Consider the following 15637-nt stretch of genomic DNA (forward strand, 5'->3'; position numbering starts at 1 on the left):
CGGGCGGCGGCCGCGGGGCGGCGAGGGGGGCGGCCCGGGGCGGGCGGGCGGCCATGCGATCAGGCACTGCGCTGACCGGCCCGGCGGCTCGGCCTGCTCTGGGTCCTCCCTGTGCAGCCCGTGCGGGGACGTCTCGGAGACCCCGCGCCGACGGCTGCTCAAACATCACGGTGAGTTTGTTACAATGTAGCAATTTCTCTTTAAATCTCTTAACTCTCCCTACCTGCGAGTCGGGGCTGTGACAGGGCGCCCGAGCCAGGGGGGGGGCCGGGGGGGGGCCCCCCCCCCCCCCCCCCCCCGGGGGCCCCCGGCCGCCTTTTCCCAGCCCCCCCCCCCCCCCCGAGCCAGGGGGGCCCCCCCAAACCCAGCGCCCTCCCGCCCGCCCCCCTCTGCGGCGGCGGCGGCGGCGGCGGCGGCGGCCCCGGCGGCGGGCACACAATGGAGCTTCCGAAAAATGATACATAACGTTTCATCGGGCGGCCCGGGGGGAGGGGAGAGAGCGGAGGGGGGCGCGGGAAAAGGGACTCCCCTCTCCGTGCCCTCCCAAGCCACCCACCCCCCCCCGGTCCCCCTCCTATCCTCCCTCCGACACCCCCACCCCCCGAATTGGGGGCGGAAGAGAAAGAAACGGGGGGGAGGGGGGCGCGGGGAAGCTGGGAGTAGGAGTCGTTAGATGGCCGGACCGGGGAAGTGATTTCCCGGTTGGAGGTGGTAAGCCGCCCTCACCTCTCTCCCGCTCTCCTTCTCCCCTCCCCCCCTCCCCTGCCCCCAAACCGAGAATGCTCGGGGGAACGTGGGGCCCCTCGTGAACATTTTGGGGGAGGTGGAAGGATGAGGAGGGATCCCTTAGAGGATGGGTAAACTCCTCCTCCCACCCCCAAACAATAAGATGAGTTGACTTTCTCCTTCCCTCCCCATCTCCAATCTGGCTTGCCAGGGGAGGGCGAAATCTTGAGGGACCTAAGTACCAAGTGTCTAGGAAGGGAAGCCAGGCTGGATCCCCTCCCCCTGCCTTCCCCAGCTTCAGCTTTGTCACCCCCTGAGGGTTTTTTTCTAGTGGGGGGAGGGAGGGACTTGAGAGAAACCAGCGTCTAGTGTTTTTGTTTGTCCCCGGCCCTCCCTGTCACGGCCTTGGGCTCTGGGAGCCGGGAAATGAGTGAGGGGAGATGTCAGGGGGCTTGTGGGGCCAGATCTCCGAGCCTCCGGTGGTGACCTTTGTTTGACAACTGCTTCCTGAGGTCTGGGCCTGGAAGCCAGCAGTGGCCTCCTCGGTCCTCTTCTCCTGCTCAGCCCGTCGGTGGATTCCTTTTTTGGGCCTCGCTGGCTCTCCCTACCCCGTTCTCGAGCCCCTTTATTTTTGACTGGAGGGGAGTCAGAGGGTTCGGGTCAGCAGACGGTGGTGGCTGGAGCCTGAACCTCTCTCTCGTTCTCAGTGGGGCTGGAGAATGGCCCCACTTTGGGGGAGGGGGAAGGAAGAACTCGCTGAGAAATCCTTGCTGCTGTTGGCCCGGGGGCACTGCACGGAGGGACTGGCTTGACCTGGGGGGGCGGGGAGGGACTCCTTGCCAGGGATCCCACCTTCCCGGAGCCTTGCTCGGGCCTTTGTTTTTCTTCTTTGTGGCTTCTGAAGCTCCAGTTCCCATCAGTTGGGGGGTCTGAAGCTGGGGTGGGTCCCCCAGGCCTGGCAGGCATATTTCTGCTGACTGGGGACGACAGCATTCCCCTGGAGTGGAGAAGGAGGAGGAGGACAGGTGTTTGTGAGTCTCCCCCCCATGTGTCCAGAGGCTAGACCACCGGGCTTGGCCAGCCCAGGGCTTTGCCCAGCCCCATCCCTAGCCCCGTGATTTATGCCTTTAGCCACAGAACTTCACCGGCTAGTTTGGGGGTAGTGGTTAGTGGTTTTGTCATTATCCTCTTGGTGGCTTCTCCTGGAACGTTTTTTTTTTGTTGTTGTTGTTGTTGTTTTTTTTGCTCAAGGGGATTTCTCAGCAAAGGCTCTGGACACCTGTAACTCCTCTGCCTCTTCCCAAGCCCTCCCCTCAGTTCTGAATTTGTACCCTCACTTTCTCTGCCTCCCCAGAGTGGGAGAGGCCGGGCCTGGAGGCCAGCTCCCTGGGTCCTGCAGTCCTTGGGTAATGCCGGACCGACCAATTGAGGACAGTTCCCCCACTGAGGCTGGCCTTAGGCACATGGGGACTCCTTCTTCCCCCTCCCCACATACCTCTCCTACCTGGTTTTCTCATGCCCCCAATTCTGCCTGAAACGTTTCATTCCCTTTGCTGAAGTCTGGGAGAGCTGTTTATCATTTATTAAAATGGAGGTGGCCCATGGAAGGACAAAATTGAAAGTTGTCTGAGTTGTCAGCCTGGTTGGGAATGAATTTAATCTATCCCTCTCCGAGTGGTCAGGGCACTTGGTGTCTAGAATTAATCTGCTGAGGGATGCAGAGGCATCCGAAGGAAGATGGCAGTTGGCATCCAAAAAGCTCAGCACTGTCCTGAGTTCAAATGCTCCCTGTGCCGTTACCCCATGGTGTGGCTGTGGCCAAGTTTGTTATCCTCCCTGGGCCTCAGTTCCCTCTCTATAAAATGAAGGGCTTGGATCAGATTATCTGAATTCCTTTCCAGCTCTGAGGTCCCCTGTGATTCTGTGGGCTGGGTGGGGAGGGGCAAAGGTTGGCAGAACCTCCACACCTGTGAGCGCTGGTTCTTCCTGTGACCAGGCAGGCGTACTCTTGGAAGCTGGGAGGATGTGGGGAGTGTCTGGTCCTCCCTGAGTTTCCTGGGCGTGGGTAAGGAGAGCTCCCCCACTTAGCACCTTGCACTGCCCCCCAGCAGTATACATGAGTAAGCATGGGTCATTCAGACAGACACAGGTCCTGCTTTCCCCTGCCCAACCCCTTGGGTGAAAAGATGATACCTTGGGCATAGGAAGGGTTCAAGTCAGAGATGTCTCGGTGGAGCTGGGAATGTGTGGGCCTGTACCTGACGTTTTGGTCTAGTGTGGGCAGGCCCCTGGCTTTGGACTCGGGTGCCCTGGCTCCATCCCTAGCTGGGCCACCTTAAGTTACAGATACACTGTAACATACATGTAACATAACATCTGCCTAATGAGGGACTTTAGTGGGGATCATACCTTGAGCTGGAAGGAATCTTGGAAGGAAACCCTTCAGCCCAAACCTTGCCCCTTTGCACCTCAGTTTACAGAAGAGGAAGTTGAAATCTGGAGAAGCAAAGTGATTTTGCAAGGTCTCGCTGTTGGCGTGGTGACCCTGGCTCTCTGCTTCTAAGTTTCGGGCTCTTTCCAACTTCTCAGGGCGACCAGCTGGGCGTGGAGCGCTGCCTCAGGCGCTGGCCCTTTGTGAGCCTCAGTTTCCTCACCTGTAAAATGGAGATGAAAGTACCTACCTCCAAGGCTTGTCACCAGGTGTCAGATGGGACAAAGCAAAGCTGAGGGTGCCCTGGAAATCAGATGTGGCAGGATGTGTTCCCAGAATGCATTTGGTGCCTCAAGTTAGGTCATAATGGGAAGGGAGACCGACAAGGGGCCCCTGCCCTCACATAGCTTACTGTCTACCAGCAGGGGGCCTGGGGCAGATACCAGTTCAGTTCGTTTCAACAAGCATTTATTATATGCCTACTGAATATCTAGCTCCGTCCGGTAAAGATACAAGGTATATAGTTTGTCACCTAAGAGCTTCCATGGGGGGAAGGAAAAAGTACTGGAGAGGGAGGGGAAAACATATACAGATATTAAGTAAATGCAAGACATGTAAAGTATATGGGAGGGCTCATGGGGTCATAGATTTCAAGCTAGTAGGGACTTTGGAGGACATGTTGTCCAACCCTCTAATTTTATGGATGAGGCAACTGAGGCACAGAGAGTTTTTAGTTTTGTTTTGTTTTTTGGTGAGGCAATCAGAGTTAAGTAACTTGCCCAGGGTCACATAGCTAGTAAGTGTCAAGTCAAGTGTCTGAGGCCGGATGTGAACTCAGGTCCTCCTGACTCCGAGGCGGGAGCTCTATCCACTGCTCCACCGAGCTGCCCCTGTTTTTTTTGTTTGTTTGTTTTGCTTGTTTTTTTTTTAATGATTTGAGTGCTGATACTGAGGCCAGAAATCCTCTTTTTCATTTTAATTAGCCTCTAAGTTGGAAGAAGTACAAATAACAGGGGAAGGGGTCAGTCAGCAACAGCTGTAGTAGGGGCCAGCACTTGTTCAGAGGGAGCTTTGAAGGGAGCTATTTCTCTCCTGGCCTCGGTTTCCTCACCTGTAAAATGAGGAAGTTAGATTCAGTGAGTTCTAAGGGCCCTTCCAGGTAGAAATCTGTGATCTCAAGAAAACATTCCAGGCATGAGGAGCAACAGCCTATGCAAAGGCTTGGAGGTGGGAGATGGGACATGGGACGGCTAATTCCGACTCTGTGTGTGTGTGTGTGTGTGTGTGTGAGAGTGTGTGTATGGGGGAGGGGCACCCCGATGGAAGATATGTAGTAGGCGAATGTGGCTGGAATGTAGCATTGGTGAGGGGGAGGAATGCGAGATCCGTCTAAGCCAGATTGTGCCGGGCTTGACCCCCACCCAAACACCTCCCCCACAGGCTTGTTCAAGCCTTAATATCTTCCTTTTGAGGGGAGACAGAGCCTTTCCTTCTGCTGTGAGTTCACAGACTTACAGCGAGCTGCTGGGCCCCTTTTCTAATGAATTGTAGGTGATGGAGATCTCCCGGCAGGGTTGGGGAAAGCCCAGGTGGTAGAAAAGGCATCTATTTCTCTGTCTTTCCCTGCAAAGAATGGCCCTGCTATTGTGGGTAACCTCCTCAGGCTCCAGTTTCCTGATCTGTAAAATGGGCATAATAATAATATTCCTTTCACCCCCTTCCCTTTTGGGGGGTCTGTGTGGAAGGGCTCAGTGACTGGTTCCGGGTAGTCTCATAAGAGAGGCCTGCCCGTAGTTGGGGGTGGGGGTGGGGCAATGGGTGCCTCCTTTTTGGTTCACATGCCTCAGTTCCAAGGGGGAGCAGGAGGGTCCTTTTTTCTTCAGCATCCACTTTGGCTTCGGGTCCTGAGACTGCAGAGGACAGCCCCAAGACTGGGAGTTAATTGGAAACATGAAAACATGGCATTTTCTTTCCTGGCAGTTGTTAGCGCTTCAGGCCCTGGGGGGAGGGAGAGCAGTGTTCCGGGACGGATGTAGCCTTCTCCAGTGGCATCTGACCACCGGGCTCTTCCCAGGGGCTGACCCACAACTTAGCAGAGGTCACACCTGGCCACAACCCTTCTTTGTCCAGGCCCTCCATAACCCTCCTCTTCTGCTTCTGATGCCTGAAATTCCACCATTAAGGGTTGTGTTTTTTGTCCCTAGTTACAAGTCCTCCTGATATGGGTTGCCCGTTAAGTGTAAAGAGTCAGTATTTTAAGGGTCTGTGATTTCCTTTCTGAATCTCAGTATATGGGTCATAGATCAGAGCATCTTAGACTTAAAAGTGGAAAGGACGTTTGTTGTTGAATCTTTCAGTCAGGTCTGACTCTTTGTAACCCCATTTGGAGTTTTCTTGGCAAAGATACTGGAGTGGTTTGCCACTTCTTCCTCCAACTCATTTTACAGAGGAGGAAACTGAGGCAAATAGAGTTAAGTGACTTGTCTAGGATGACACAGCTCGTAGGTATCCAGAGCTGGATTTGAACTCGGGTCTTCCCGACTCCAGGCCTGTGCCTTGTGTATAGAGGATTTATTTTCCTTATAGCCACCCTGTGAGATGGGGTATCTTGTCTTAGCTTTTATCCCTAGGAGGAGGAGGAGTGATAATAATGAAAAGAACCCTTGCCCTGGGATCCAGGACCTAGGTTCAAATCCTGCCTGTTGGCAAGCCTGATAAGGGCCCTCCGGGCCTCAGTTTCCACATCTGTAAAAAACGAGGAGGTTGGACTAGATGCCCGCTGAGGTCCCTTTCATCTATGATTCTATCGTTCCGGTAATGAAACTGAGTTTCAGAGACATTCTGGGACTTTCATGTATTGTCAAAGTCTGTGTCTGATGCTTTTTGTCTCACTGGGACCTTTCCTGACTGCAGGGTCTGACAAAGAGAAAGACGATGAAGGCCCCTTTGCCCCTACAGCTGTTCTCTTGGGACACCCCTCCCTGCTGGGCCAGCTCAGGCGCCCCCCCCCCCCAGCCCTCAGTGTGCGCTCAGACTCTCGCTTTCTCTCTCTCCGTCTTCTCTCTTCTTTCTCCTCTCTCTCCCCCCACCCCCTCCTCTATCTCTCTCTTCTTCTTTCTCTCTTATTCCTTCTCTCCCTCCCCTCCCCCCTCTTCTCTCTCTTCTCTCTTTTCCCCTTCTCTTTCTCTCTTTCCCCCTCCTCTCTCTTTCTGTCTCTCTTCCTCTGTCTCCTCTCATTCTCTTTCTCTTTCCCCTTCCCCCTCCTTTCTCTCTCTCTTTCTTCCTCTCTCTCTCTCCCTTTCCCCCCTTCTCTTCTTCTTTCTTTTTTCCACTCTTCTCTCTCCTTTTCTCTATTTCTCCCTCCTCTCTCTCTTTCCCCTTCCCCCTCCTTTCTCTTCCCCCCCTTCTCTTACTCCCTCCCTCCCCCCCTTTTCCACCTCCCTCCTCTCTCCTTTCCTTGAACTCCTGTGCCTCAGTACTGTCTGTACTCTTTGCTGGATGCTTAGATCATAGATAACAGAGACACTAGACTTTTGAAGCTGAAAGACACCTCAGAACTCAGGGAGGCTGGCCCCTGACTTGGCAGTTGAGGAGAGGACTCTGGTCCTGATTCTGACACCAGCCAACCAGCAGGGTGACCCTGGGTAAGTCACTTGCCTTCGCTGGTGAAGGTGGGGCTCCCTTTCTCCCTCAGATCTGTGACCTGGTGCTCTAAGGTCCCCATGATCCTGCTCTTCCCCACTGCCTTCTAGTTCTCTTAGGTCTATGAAACGGAGACCCAGAGAGAGAAAGTGAGTCAGGGCCTCAAACGTGGTCCCTTAGCCTGTGGCATCTTCAAGCCTGGGCCCCTGTCTTTAAACAGTTGAGCCCTCCATTAGAGGGTAGGGATGGTTAAGATGCCCCTTTTTCCCCCATCCACGTTCATGGGCCCCCGTTCTGCGCCCCTGCTCTAGGTTGACCTGGTACCTTGTGCTGTTGTGGATTAACTCCCATCTCCCAAAGCAGACTGTTTGTTGTGATCTGCATCTTCCAGTGGGAAGTTGAGGGGTGTGGGTCCAGCTTGCTAAGACCATCCTGCTTGTCTTCCTAGGGATGGAGTGGCTCCCTTCCCCCTTAAATACTAAGATGGGCTCTGGAGGCAGTGCGGTGTGGTGGGAAGAACTCCTCCCAGCAGACCCTAGGCAAGTCCCTTTCCTGCAGGCTTCGGTTTTCCTCATCTGTGAAATGGTCATTCAGGGCCTTTCTAGTTCCAAGACCTTTGAGCCGAGACCCGATTCTCAGTCACTTTCAGGTGAGCGAGTGCTTCCCTGTTTTCTTTTTTCAGTTTTTAGAGCTGTGGGTAATCACCTGGAGTGGTTTTTTATTGGTCATCCTCTCAGATCATCCATGTAACTGCCTTCTTCCTGGCGATGAGCCCATAGGAGCCTGAATTTTCATCTCTGGGTTTTCTCTCTTGCTTTCCCTGAGTCTGTAGGGAGAAATCTCTCTGTTGAGGGGGGGACTCATAGAAGGCTTTTCTCCGCCAGCTTTTACTAGCCGTGTGAGCGTGGGACATAGCACTTCCTCTCCCCAGGCCCCAACTTCCTCATCTGTAAAATGGGGGTGAGGGGTGGGAAAGAGCGCTTGTCCTCCCTTTCTTGTGGTCTTGTTGTGAAGAGAGTGCTTTGTAAGCCTTAAATAGTTTCAGAAAGAAAAATCCCCAGGTTGACTCTGGAACCCTGATGGATGCTGTCGGTTAATAATGCAGCTGATAACCTTCTCCCTGTTCCCCCCAACAGATGGGGTAATAAATTAGAAGAGCCCTCGTGGTCCTTCCCAGCTATGGGATTCATGGACAAGGGACCCTGTTTTACAAATAATATCTCGCTATCCCCAAAACAATATTATTAACCCCATTCTATGGATGAGGAGATTGAGGTACACCAAAGTAAAGTCATTTGCCAAGGGTCACACAGTCAAGAAGTGTCTCAGATTGGTTTTGAACTCGGGTCTTCCTGACTCAAGGTCCAGTGCTTTACTCACCTAACTCTCTCCTAGTAGAGAGAGTATCTTGAGAAGATAAGTGTGGTTGTTGGTATGGGAGGTGGGCTTTTCTTTGGGAATGCTGATCTCAGAAGGACTGAAGGATTCTTGTCTTGAAAGGGTTCAAGGTGAAGTTCAGGCCCCCACCCTCATCCTCCTCGGCAAGCCTTTCATGACCCCGTGGCAGAATCTTGGAGCGAGAAGAGACTTCTAGTCCAGCCTGTCAGAGGGGAGAGTAGGAATCCCCTTTGTGACACCCATGATAAAGGCTCATCTGACCTTTGCTTGGTTGCTACCATTGCTGGGGAGCTCACTACCTTCTTTGACACTTCTGTCATTGGATTTGGAGTTTTGAATAGGGCTTAGAGAAATCATCCCTATCTTACAGATGAAGACAGAAGTCCAGAGAGGTTGTGACTTGCCCCTGATATCCAGGCTTTCCCTTCTCTACACTCTTAGAGCAGGACTCAAGTCCTTGGATAATAACAATAATAATAACTAGCATCGTACGTAGTGCTTTAAGATTTACCTATTAACTCATTGACTCCTCACAACAACGCTAGGAGGTAGATGCTATTATGATCTCCATTTTATAGATGAGGAAACTGAGGCAGACAGGTCATGTGACATTTCCAGGGTCACACAGCTCATAAATGTCTGAGGTAGGATTTGAATTCTGGTCTTCCTGACTGTAAGTCCCACATTGTATATAATACGCTGCTGTACCTAGCTGGTTAGATTTCAGGGAAGCCCATCAACTTGGATGGGTGGGGAAATGGCATCTTTCTTTCAATATAATTGGTTTCTTTTGTAATCCTTTGTATTCTGTTTTATGAATGTAAGCACATCATTCTTAGAAGGGTGCTCTTGGCTTCACCAGACTGACTTCTAAGCGGGTGGGGTCTGTGGCAGCAAGAAAGGTGAAGACCTGTCCTGGGGCTTTTAGGATTTGTGCCCAGTTTAGCATTTGACCAGTCATGTTCTGTCTTGTTCTTGATAATATGGACCTCACTGTGTCTTGTGTCTACCTAGACCGTGAACTTCCTGAGGGCAGGGGCACTGTCTTCTCTCCTGTCCCTCTCTGGCAGAAGTTCCAGACTGAAAGTCAGAGGGCTGCACTTGAGGACCTAGGGCGCCACATGTGGCTTTCAGGCCATGGGTTCCCCACCCTTTGTCTAGCCACATTAGAATGGATACTGTATTCGGTTCAACAAGCATTTGTGAAGTGCTTACTATTGTGGGAGCACTGAAGATAGGGAGACAAAAATGAAATAGTGCCTGCCCTCAGGGAGCTTACAGGAAGCAATACTAAATGGGTCCCAAGAAGATACAAAGTAATAGAGCCTGAGCGATGACAGAAACCAGCACACTTCATACATTTGCACGACATATACGTATGTATGAGAAACATTAGCTGTGCTTCTATTGCCCCAGAGCATCTTCCAGGTGCAGGGTTGTGAGCCCCCATCACTGGTGGACGTGTCTTTCTGGGAGGCTTGTCACAACCGGCAGGGTCCCATCGCAAAGCTGAGTTGCCTCTCTGTTACAGCCTGGCCCCCGGTTGGCCGTCCAGTCTTGGCTGGACGACCGTCAGCGATGGGTAACCCGCCATCGCTCCAAGTGCCCGTTGAACTGCTCTCATTATTAGAAAGTTAAGTTCCTTCCATCACGTTGAAATCGATGTCCCTGTAACTTCCTCCTCCGCTCCATCCTGGTTGTTCCTGGTCTAGTCCTTGCAGGCCATACAAAACCAAACCCATTCTTCCTCCCCATGGGAACCTTTTAAAGTATTGGGACATCTCACTTTCTCTGCTCTTCTCCAGGCTAAACATCCCCAGTTCCTTAAGTCCTTCCACATAGGGCGAGATCCAGAGATGCTTCTCATTCTAGTGGCCTGCTCTGGACCTTCTTGTGCGGTGCCCAGAACTGAGCAGGGGATCCCACGTGACGCCGATTAGGGCACCTTAGGACTCTCACCTCCCTTTTTCTCTCTGCTTGCTATGCCTCTCCTAATGATGCCGGCTTTTTTTGTCTCACCACTGACTTAGGAAGATTGAAATCTGCTCGAGACCCTACACGTTTCTCCACACAAATTGTTGTCTAACTTTGCGTCTTCCTGGAGTCTCGGTGGGGAGGCCAGATAGAGAGGCACCGAAACTGGTCAGAGTGCCTTGGCTTTGCTTGGGGAGGTGCCGTGAGATCAGATCCTGAAAGGAAGACTTGGCATCACTTGGAGCCCGCCCGTGCCAGGCACTGGGTTACAAAGGCTTGAGACGGGGTCTCCCCTCTTAAAGGGCATAGCTCTAGACTTGGAAGACACTTCTGAGACCCCATCTAGTCCAGCCCCCTCATTTTACGGATGGAGAAACTGAGGCCTCTGGAAGCTGATTGATTGCCCAGGGTGATACACATTCTAAATATTGGAGGCAGGATTTGAACCCAGTTCCTCTGAGTGTTCTTGCCACTCTATTGGACTTTTTCCTTAGTCTAACTCTAGTTTGAAAGATAGGACCTGTGTGTAGTTAAAAGCATTTTCCTGCGGTAAGCCTTTTCGGCTTACAAAGGGACACCCAGCGCTTCGTATTGACTTCCCACCATGTGTCAGGCGCTGGGGACACAAAGCCCCCGCTTTTCTGTGTTACTGACCACTGAGCCGCACTGCCTCATACTTGGCCTTCCTCCCCAGCTAGATTGTAATACAACTGGAGGCCCTGGACGAAGCCTTCTCTTTCTTTGTGTTCTCCTAGCCTCAGATGCAGTAGGAGCTCACTCAGGCTTTCGTAAAAGCCTAGTTTTAGAGGTCATCTAGTGCAAGCCATCATTTTACAGAGTAGGAAACTGAGGCTGGGAGTTGATCCCAGGTTCTCTGGCTCTCGCTTTCCCACTGTACCACGTGGTCCCACTAGTGATCGCCTACTTCATTCCTCTCGTTTTTTGGATGTGGGAATAATTTCGGCCCAGAGGGGTTCCAGTGTGAGGGACCTCCGCTCTGTGGCCCTTGTGGGTTTGTAGTTTAGAAAGGTTTAAGCTCATTATTTGCAATGTAGAGTGTGTTCCAATATTCCCATTTTACAGATGAAAAGGAATGTGACTTGGCACACAGGTAGCTGGGATTCAAAACCAGTTCTTCCCACTTAAAATCAGCTCTTTTTGGGGCAGCTAGGAGGCGCAGTGGATAGAGCACTGGCCCTGGATTCAGGAGGACCTGAGTTCAAATGCTGCCTCAGACACATAACACTTACTAGCTGTGTGACCCTGGGCGAGTCATTTAACCCCATTGCCTAGACAAAAACAAAATCAGTTCTTTTTGACTCGCCCTCCCCACTGTGGGGCATCCTGGTCCTAGTACTTTGGCAGGCTTCTTTGCTCAGCAAAGCCCCAGGCCCCAGGGATGGTACCACAGAGTTGTAGCTGATCAAAGTCTCCTAGGTAGGGGCCAGGAAGGAATTGGAAGGGTCGGGAAGGTAGGACTGAGACATGAGAAGCCTATGCATATTCCATCCCTCAGCCACAGACTGAGCCCCTAAGCCCAGATGCAGTTGGAATTGCTTGGTCTTCACCTCAGCTTGAGCTGGGTCCATCCAGGTTCCCCTCCCCCTTGGTCAGCTGGCTGTCTTTGGTTTCCCCACCTCCCTTTTCATGTCTCGCCTTCCCATTACCCCCCTGCTGCTGGTTCTCTGTCTATCCAGCCTCTGCCCTGACCCCATTCTCCAGCCCCTGCCCCATGGAACAGCCTCAAGCCCCCTGTATGTAGGACCTCGATGTGTCAGCTCAGGTGACGGACCTGCGCACCCCCCCCCCCAGTGGAGTCACTCTGCTCCCTAGCTAATCCGCCCATGCCTTATTTCTCATCCCTCCTCTGGGGAAGGAACAGAACACAGAGACGGGCTTCTGATCAGAGCTTTCCTGGGGCAACAGCTTTGACACAAGGAATTGGAATGTCTTAGCCAGAAGGGCCTTCAGAGATCCCCTCCATCCCAACATTTGATTTAGTCTGAGAACTCGGGTTTGAATCCCAGCGTGTTTTGAACCTTGGCTTAGATGTACTCCTGGTATAACGATGCACAGAAGTCTTCTCTCTGGGTCTCCATTGGGTCATCTGTGAAATGAAGGGGCTGGATTTGGTGACCTTCAGGGTTCCCTCGTTTTATAGATAGGAAAAACTGAGACCCAGAGTTCTCCTAAGGTTGCATGGGCAATAAGGGACATAGTCAATCTGTCAATCAGTAAACGTTGATTAAGCACCTACTGTATGCCAGGCACTGTGTTAATCACTGGGGATACAATCGTTGTTCAGTCTTCCTGCCCCGATTTGAGGTTTTCTTGGCAAAGATACTAGAGTGGGTTACAACAGGAGGCAAACAAATATTCACAAAGCAAACTATACAGGATAAATAGTAAATAATTCACAGTGGGGAAAGCACTAGAATGAAGACTTCCGATAAGGACTTTTAGTTGGGACTTAAAGGAAGACCCAGAGGTTAGTAATCTAAGGAGAGAGCTCCTCCGGGCCTGGGGGACAGCCAGAAAAAATGCCTGGAGCCAAGAGGCAGCTTGGGAGAGCTCTGGGCTGGAGTTAGGAAGACCTGAGTTCAAATCTAGCCTCAGACACTTCCTGGCTGTGTGACCTGGGCAAGTCACTTAACCTCTGCCTCAGTTTCCATAACTGTAAAATGAAGATTCTAAAAGCTTCTCTCTCCTAGGGCTGTTGTGAGAGGATCAAATGAAATAATATTTGTGAAGCACTTAGCACAGTGCCTGGCACACAGTAGGCGCTACATAAATTCAAGCTGTTGTGCTTAATAAAGGCTCCGTCCCTCTTTTCCTCATATTGCTTGTTTCTTACAGCACAGGCATTGCCTTATTCAGGTACCACGATTTGCTTAACCTTTCCCCTATTGACGGGCATCTGCTTTGTTTCTACCCCTTTATTAGCCAGCCAATTAGCATTTATTAAGCACCTGATATAAATATTTTGGTGTCTATGGGACGCCCTTGGGTCGTTTACCTCCTGGGATACACAAGTAAAGTACTTTACCAAACTTTTATTGAGGCCTTTTGTCTTTGACATCACTGCTATTTCCGGATCTCCCCCCTCCCCCATTGTTTTCTCCTGACCCTGAGAGAGTTCAGCTCAAGTCTAGCTGGCAGTCAGTGCCTGGGGTTGCCCTGGCCCACCGTGACTGCTCCTCCCACGGCTGAAGGCTCTTGGGGCTGCCTCTTCTCCTTCCAGGAAAGGACTTTTGGGGGTTTACAAGGACCTCGCCAGGGGCAAAGTGCTTAGAGACTGGTGGCCTTTACTTTATTGAAGAGGAATTGAGAGGCTCAGTGGAAATTGCCTGGGGTCCCAGAGCTGGCCAACATCTGAGGATTTGAGGAACCCAAATCTGACTTGTGGGCTGAGGGCTCTTTCTACCCTTCAGGAGCTGGGAGAGCCCTGGGTGGTGATCCTGGGTTTGATGTGGGACAGGGGATGAGGATGAGGATAAGGATGGGGATGGGGGTGGGGGTGGGGATAAGGATGGTGAGGGGGTTGGAGATGGAGATGGGAATGAGGATGGGGGTGGGGATGGGGCTCTGGAAGGCTGCTTCTTAGGGCAAAGGGCTGTGTCCTAAAGGAAGGGCCCTCCTTTAATTTCCCAGACCTATGCCCACCACAGTGAATCGCAAAGTCTAGACCAGGAGCTGGGGAACCCACCAGCCTACAGCCTTGAGGCTACAGGTTCCCCAGCCCTGGTCTAGATAGAACTGGAGAGCACACTGGGCAATCATTTCCCAGAGTTAGCATAGTAGATAGAATGTTGGACTTGTAGAATCTGGAAGACCCAAGTTCAAATCCCACTTTGGATGTGGCTTACTGGTCATTCAGCCAGTAAGCATTTATCAAGCACCTACTGTCTGTCAGGCACTGTGCTGAGTACAGGGAATACAAAGAAAGGCCAAGGACAGTCCCTGCCTTCAAGGAGCTCACAGCCTATGGGGGGAGATCCCATGCAAACAACTGGATACAAACAAACTATAGACAGGATAAGTTAGAATCAGCAGAGGGAGAATACTCCCATTAACAGGGTTGGAAAAAGCTTCCTACAGAAGGTAGGATTTTAGCTGGGACTTGAAAGAAGCCAGGAGGCAGAAATGAAGAGGGAGTACAGTCTGGGAGTCAGTCTGCAAGCATTTATTAAACATCTACTGTATGCTGTATGTATTCTGAGTCTCTAAACCCCACTCAGTCTCAGCTTACTCATTTGTAAAATGGGCATAATTATAGCCCCTACCTCCCAGGGTTGTTGTGAGGACCAAATGAGTTAACATATGTAAAGAACTTTTCTAATGTTAAAAGTGCTATATAAAGGTTAGCTATCACTACTGCTGCTGCTGCTACTGTAGATGAAGAAACTGGGGCCCATAACTGAGTGACTTGGGATCACAGCTCTGGATTTAGAAGAGGGACCCCTGAGACCATCTAGTCTAACCCTCTTCATTTTACAAATGAGGAAACTGAAGCACTGGGACATTGAGTGGCTAGTCCAAGGTTGCGTGGGGTGTAAGCCTCAGTCTCCCTCAGTCTCCCTGAATCCAGGCCCAGCCTCCCTCCGCTGTGCTAGCTGGCTGCCCCTAGAAACGAGCAGAGAACAATCCGTGTAGACCGTGTAGTGTCCAGAAGGAGAGTCCCTGGGGAGCTGGGTTGGAAGGACAGGGAAGGCCAGGAGAGGCAGGGCTGGCCTTTGCTAAAGGCTCAGAGGTCACCGGGAGGGAAGGAGCCACACATATATGGAGGGCCTGAGGTCAAAGCGGAGATTTAAGTCTAGAAGGCAGCCATCAAGTTGGATCTTTCATTTGTAGATGAGAAAGTGAGGCCTGGAGAGAGTAAAGGACTGGTCCAGGGTCACATAGCTGATGAGGATCTGGGCCAGGATTCAGACCCACTTCGTTCATGGAGGAGACTGACCTGAATGAATGGGCCCAGAATCAGGTACAGAAGAGAGGGTCAAGAGTTGAATTCCAGGCCAGCGATTCAGTCTCCTTACTGTAGGCAGTGAGGAGCTGCCCCAGGGCATTCCTCAGGTCCCTGGGGATGGACCCAGGATAATGAGTTTAAAATCAGAAGGGTTAGAGGGCATCTTGTCTTCATTTTACAAGTGAGGAAACTGAGGCACTGAGCCATGAGGTGACTTGTCCAATGTTGCGGTCATAATCGTGCTTTTAAGATTTGCAAATCTAGGTGGCACAGTGCATAGAGTGCTGGGCCTAGAGTCAGGAAGACCTGAGTTCAGATCTGGCCTCAGACACTTACTAGCTGTGTGACCCTGGGCAAGTCACTTCACCTTGTTTGCCTCAGTTTCTTTATCTATAGAATGAGCTGGAGAAGGAAATAGCTGAAACCACTGCACTATCTTTGCCAAGAAAACCCCAAATAGGGTCAGAAAGAGTCTGACGTGACTGAGAAACAGCATAGAT

At 51.6% G+C, this 15637-nt stretch overlaps 1 protein-coding gene across 6 annotated transcripts in view; it reads left to right on the forward strand.

The window, feature by feature from the left end:
* The first annotated feature begins 90 nt into the window (after window positions 1-90).
* The window catches only part of BICRA (BRD4 interacting chromatin remodeling complex associated protein), a 66847-nt gene continuing 51300 nt past the window's right edge, over window positions 91-15637 (forward strand). For 5 of the 6 annotated variants that reach the window (XM_027845957.1, XM_027845962.1, XM_027845959.1 and 2 more), the window contains exon 1: window positions 91-170. The gene's annotated coding sequence lies outside the window, so the exon portion shown is untranslated. Of the gene's footprint in view, window positions 171-663; window positions 712-15637 lie in introns of those variants that run through there. The other variant, XM_027845958.1, reaches the window with a different exon arrangement.

This window comes from Vombatus ursinus, unplaced genomic scaffold (assembly GCF_900497805.2).
Source record: "Vombatus ursinus unplaced genomic scaffold, bare-nosed wombat genome assembly UNPS02015030.1, whole genome shotgun sequence".
NCBI classification, from domain to species: domain Eukaryota; kingdom Metazoa; phylum Chordata; class Mammalia; order Diprotodontia; family Vombatidae; genus Vombatus; species Vombatus ursinus.